This window comes from Macrobrachium rosenbergii, chromosome 22, assembly GCF_040412425.1.
Source record: "Macrobrachium rosenbergii isolate ZJJX-2024 chromosome 22, ASM4041242v1, whole genome shotgun sequence".
In the NCBI taxonomy this organism is placed as follows: domain Eukaryota; kingdom Metazoa; phylum Arthropoda; class Malacostraca; order Decapoda; family Palaemonidae; genus Macrobrachium; species Macrobrachium rosenbergii.
The window spans coordinates 19,545,843-19,551,842 of NC_089762.1; the positions used below are offsets into that span (position 1 = coordinate 19,545,843).

The window sequence follows — 6,000 nt, forward strand, 5'->3', positions numbered from 1 at the left end:
CTTTTACAGAAAACTAAAAAGGTCATTACCATAGAAGGAAGGGGTACATAATGCACTTGCACTTCTCCAAGCCAGCCATCAAAAACCTCTCTTCTACTATAATCTCAAAGGATGCAGTGAAAGAGCTAACTGCCAATAAATTGGTAAAACATAAAGAGAACTGACCTGAACTTCCCTTGGAAGTCTTGCTGATGATCATTCCCGAACAAAAGACTAAACTGACAGTTTCTCCCAGTGAAGGGATCAAAGAGCAGCATCTCTTCTACAAGAGAAAGGAATGCTCATAAGAAATCCACAAAGATAATCCCAGGGAGAACTGATGACAACCCTCTTTGTCCTGGCTCTCTCCATCTCTGTCCTTCTGGCTCTCTCCTCCGTTTGGTCTTCAGACCACTGACAAGAGAGCTGTCATCAGTTCTCCTCTGGAAAAAATAACATCAACAATCCACTGCTCTAGAAGTCCCACCTGCCTAAGGGGGTTGCCTATATGGCCTTCTTATCTACTACTGAAAAAAAGTGGCAGTACAGTAATACTTCCCTAAAGTACAATATTACAGGATGCTGGGTCCCATTTGGCCAGCCAGGTCCCCTTAACCTTTCAGGAAAAAGTATGGTGGTGATAATTACCAGGATAGAATACAACCTAACAAACTAGGGGAGCATCCTACCTCACAAGGGGGAAGGAGGCTGCAAATTACCTACTGAAATCTTGGGATGTGGAAAGCTGTGGTTTGCCAGTATCCAGAGGGTTTAGTAGGTTATCCATCGAAGTTTTGGTGAATGTAAACTGGCAAGCTTTCCATCATAAAAAAACATTCAAAATAAGGGGAAATACCAAAGATTTTGCATGAAGATTTACCAAATGCATTCCACAAAATAATAAGTGCCCTAAAATAGTGTTATGAAAAAACCACATGCATCATGCTTGGTCTTCTTGTGAACCTTAACAATGGTGTCCCCACTATTCAATTTGAAATCTATGGACATGACCTGGCAGGATGGATATTCTATACTTCTGCATTACCAATAACGAATGTGGAAATCCAAAGTACAAAAAGATCATGGAAGTTATCTGAGAAATATTAAATGTCTAAAAACATTAACTACTTACTTGTAACATCATCCAAAAAATTTTGATTATATACGGTAGTACCTTCTAATCATGGTATATATGTTCCAGATACTACCATAGAAACAAGGAGCCATGGATAATAATGAACCATGCAAAGACCCCATATACTACATACTGTAACATGATTTTCATGTGAATGCACAATGTATATGTTGCAGTTTCATTTGATAACTGTATATAACTAATATTGACAATTTTACAATATCATGCAGCATTACAAAGAATGTTATCTTTCTCTCTGTCTCGCAACTCATAGCTTGGTGGTCACCTCTGCCTCAGCTGGATGATGCACATTAAATTCTTCAACTAAATATTAAGTGACTTTTATACCCTCATTAAATCCTTGTTATACACAGTTGACATCACTTCTGTAGCTATGGTACAACAGCAAGTGCAGCATGAAATTTTTCCATGCCATCTTGGCACTACACAAATCACACTTGCTCTTGCCAAGTGGCCTGGCAACCTCCTATACAATTATTTTCTGGTTCAGTTATATCAAGAAATGTTTACTTTTCACTCACTGGAAACAATTCACACTTTCTCTTAGGCTTCAAAGCCATGCTATCATTGATGCTCTTTTTGCTTTTGGGCCATATTACAGCAAATACATCCTTTCTAGTACAAGTTCATTGTATTGATAAGCCATGGCAATGAACACAAACAAAAAACACAAAGGGCAGACTGGATGTTTCCAAGAGGAAATGGGCAAGTATGGGCATGGGAACAAAGGGAGGGAAGTCATATTGTAAGGTGTGAGGAACAACAGTTTTCCTGTTGCAGTCCGTGCTCATTTGTTGGGCAAATGGAACTTGGTAAGCTTTCACTTTAATTCAGATATTTTCCATTATTTAGATTTTTTAATTGATATACTGTAAATCATTGAGTGAAACTGCAGATGTCTGACCCCATGTAAGTGGGGGAGGGGGCTACAGTAAATTAATTTTTAGCCAAATGAACAATATATTTTTCCTACTGTTTATCTAGTGTTTAATACACTTTTTACCATAACTGTTGGTGCAAATGACCATTTTAATGCATTTTTGATACCCATATGTCTACCAATTATGGGGACATCATTGGGAAACTAGGAATTCCAGGTATGGGAAAATAAGTTACTTGCATAATCAAAAATAGATAAATCATAATATAAGCAACTGGAAAACTATAGCATTCATGTTCGTAATCAGTAATACAGTAATCAAACAACAAAATATGAAGTATGCATGGCAAGTTAAATTACATAATTACACCATAACCTAACCTGACAGTTAAATCAGCTACAAAGCTAGGAATTCCTCCCCCCTCCAACCTTCCTGTAACTGCCTACTTAATGCGACCTATAGTTCTATAAATTATCTAGTGCTGTCAATTATATGTGAAATACAGGATGCAGTCTACCAAAACCTAAAACACAGGGTTCCACCTGGACAAGAAAGCCCCAACCTAATATATATACTGTACATTCCTTATCTTATTTTTTTAAAGGCCTTGTGTGCTACCAAAGTTTAGTGTGGCTCTTTGGATGTTAGTAACTCAAGAGTTCTATTTACAGGAACAAATTTTTTACAAGCAGCCAATAATTACTTAAATTTGTCTTGATTTTGGTTTCTAATGTAAAGCTCTGCAAACTTCAATGCAAAATCTCGTTGCGATGCCAGCTTCAAAAGCGATCCCAAAAATACCCTTAGTCATGTGCTTACCCTACCTGCCATTAGATTTACCTGCAATTAGTTTTCCATCTGCATGCCCGGTCAACTATCCTATCTATCTGTCACTAGTTTTCCGTCCTCTAGCCTGGTCAAAACACATCAGTCTCACTCCAATTACCTGTCTCTTTCCCTTACACTTCAGCAATAATTTTTCTGCCTTGTTATATTCATAGCAAATGCATAGTCACTGTTCCACAATGTCTGTAAGATGAAGAGAATGTACCTTATGGAGCATTTTTCAAGTTGCTCCATACTCTATCTATCCTCTAAATAGTGATAGTATTAATCTTAGCCAAAGATGAATGCTTCATCAAATGTGTTACTTAACACAATTACTTTCATGTCAATATGATCTCTTTCATATTTGTTTGCTTGGTGGCGTTAATTTCATAGATTTTTAAGATTAATAAATCTATTGGATGATTTTTTTTCAGTATATTTTTTGTCTGTTTGGTAATAAATAGGTTTTGTGTTGACTCAAAGTCTACCAACCAGAAATATTACTCTATGAGAATAATATAAATGCAGTGGCCATTCACATAAAGATACTACTTTAATTCAAACAACTTGCCAGCCCAGCCCAATCTGTAATTTTAGTGACCATCAGTCCTCGCACCTCTTACATAATTTCACAATATTCAAGACAGGCTCCAAAAGGGGCAAAGCCTCCTCCAGACAGGAAGGAGCCTGCATCCTAGGCTTGGTTAGGTTAAGAAGCATCTCTGTATTTCAATGACTGAGATACCTCAGGCAAAGTTGGGATGGGGAGGTGTATGACCAAAGATGGATTAGGTTACCATGAATTCTTTATTACATCGATTTTTGATGATCTAGATCTGGTGAAGGGGGGGGGGAGGTCAAGGAGATGACAAAACCTCTGGCTCTCCCATACCAATCTGGTATGACCTAGCACCATGTTATAGTGGCAGGTAAGTTAGGTTTGGATGCATTCATGTGAATGAACATTTTCACATTTCACTCAATAGTTTTGACTTTCCAAACCAAAAATGATTGTTTTTTTCACCAATTTACTACCTAATAGTTACTGAATTTCTCAGAGAAACTGAATGCTAGTCATTTGAGATGTCTCAATAACAGAAAAAAGAAAAAAAAAATTTAAATGTTGAATTCAATTTGGGGAAAACTTGTAATGATTTTTCCCCATACATGGAACTGTTTTGTGAGCAGTGGACATTGTATGTAGAGCATTGACTCTACAACTGGCATTATTGAAAGTAAGAAAGACACTTGTCTTATCTGCAACATGGAAACAAATTTTAAAATCATGTAACAGAGCTTCCTTATATAGACTAAATTCAGAATCCCAATTCATTCATGAAATTTTAATTAAGAGGTTCAATAATAACATTTAAAGTTTTAATTCTATTTACAGAGCTGCGGGCAAGGGAGTGTCTTACAGAACACCAAGTACTTAGCAAGCAGTGGTGAACATCAAATCAACATAAAAATCCCAAAGCCTTAATGCATTAACCATTAAAGATTGTGCTTACAGTAAATATAAAGGAGGCGGCCACGCGCAGATATAGTTTATTGGTGTAATTTTTTTTTTCTAAACATTATAGAAATGGGTGTGTATGATACAGCTGAGAGATAATTAGAGAAATTTACTGTCTTTTGTTTGTGTTTTTAAGTTCATCCCCTAGGGTAAATGTACCAGTTATTCTGGTAAATATCTAAACTCACCTCAACTGCACCGTATTATACAACCCTTTTCTATACTCTTTGGTCAAGGAATTATATCAACACTCGATATCTTTGTGCAACCATCTCCATGGCACTCGCCGTGCTTCTTAAAATCAAGCCTCCCATATTCGGTAAAGATGAACATCTTTATAACTATCAACTGACTACTGGTGTTACTGAATTTGGCGCTTGCCAGGAATTGATCAGTCATAAATTAACCAGCCTTTCCCTCACAAAAACAGCACCGAAATCCGCTGGTGTTTAGAAACTAGCCTATGTCCAAAAAGGTTCCAGAAATTATTCAATCAGGAGGTTGATGTGAAACAGCTTTGCTTAACTTACGGTTGGCTGACGCACCTAGGTCATTAAATCTACTTATAAACTTTTGTCACAGAGCCTTTTGTATAAGCCTACATTTACCGAAACATTAGTCTGGGGTAGGCCTACGCACGTGTTTGTTACGCGAGTTGTGGTATCCATAAAATTTGGTAGAACTAGGTAGTAAGTTTAAAATATATTACCTAGAATGCCAACTGCTCTATCAAACCAGATTATCACTAAAACAGAGACATTCAATCTGAATTATTGTAGCCATTACTTACATGAATACGTTTGAGGGATTCTTCAATTGCTCTTGCAATCACTTCTCCACTAGTGATCACAAGGCTTTGCGACAACAGTACTATATTACAACTATTTAGCTTTCTCGGCACTATCGTAACGCTTACATGATTCAGGTTTTGATGGAAAATTTTCCTCAAAGACACTTTAACTTCAGCAGATTACGAGCACACAGTAACAGGACGACTTCCCGAAAACGAATACAATATTATTAACATCAAAGGAGCAAGGAAAACAAGCTCGTGCGAACGTTGGGGTCAAGAGGCATTTTACTCCTATGTCAAGATGAACAAGCGATTGAAACCCTTAATATATGTTGACATCTGATAAATTTTAGTATCAAGAAGTCAATTAGCAGCAGACAGAAACAGGTGCGTTGTCATCTAGTCTTTTAAAAGCAGCGTTTCAATCCTGATTAGCTACTGCCATAATCGTCCTTGAATGTTGTGAGAACTTCAACAACAGTTAAAAAATTGGGGGTTTTAGGCTAACGCATACCTGTTTTAACAAGACGTATATGGCTTTAAATTATTGCAACATGGTAACGAATATGAATTAAGAAATGTAGGGTAAAAAACCAAGCATTGAGGTACCTCCAGCCATTCAGGCGTCTAGGCAATGAAAGTTCACTAGCGTTGGGACTACACAGTCTACATTCCAGATTCAAAGGGCCACTGCAAACCTCTCTGGTAATGCCAGAATTGCACAGCGTGATGTGCACTGGCCCTACGAAATTCTGGGGTTTCCGGGATAACTAAATATGTCTTTGCTAATAATAATAATAATAATAATAATAATAATAATAATAATAATAATAATAATAAGAGAAAT

The 6,000-nt window shown here is 37.0% G+C and overlaps 1 long non-coding RNA gene across 1 annotated transcript in view; it reads right to left on the reverse strand.

Annotated features, from left to right (window-relative positions):
• Positions 1–5,800, reverse strand: part of LOC136850610 (uncharacterized) — a 284,569-nt gene extending 278,769 nt beyond the window's left edge. The window contains exon 1 of the long non-coding RNA XR_010856666.1: positions 5,151–5,800. This is a non-coding gene — a long non-coding RNA (uncharacterized lncRNA). The remainder of the gene's footprint in view (positions 1–5,150) is intronic.
• Between the last annotated feature and the right edge of the window lie 200 nt (positions 5,801–6,000).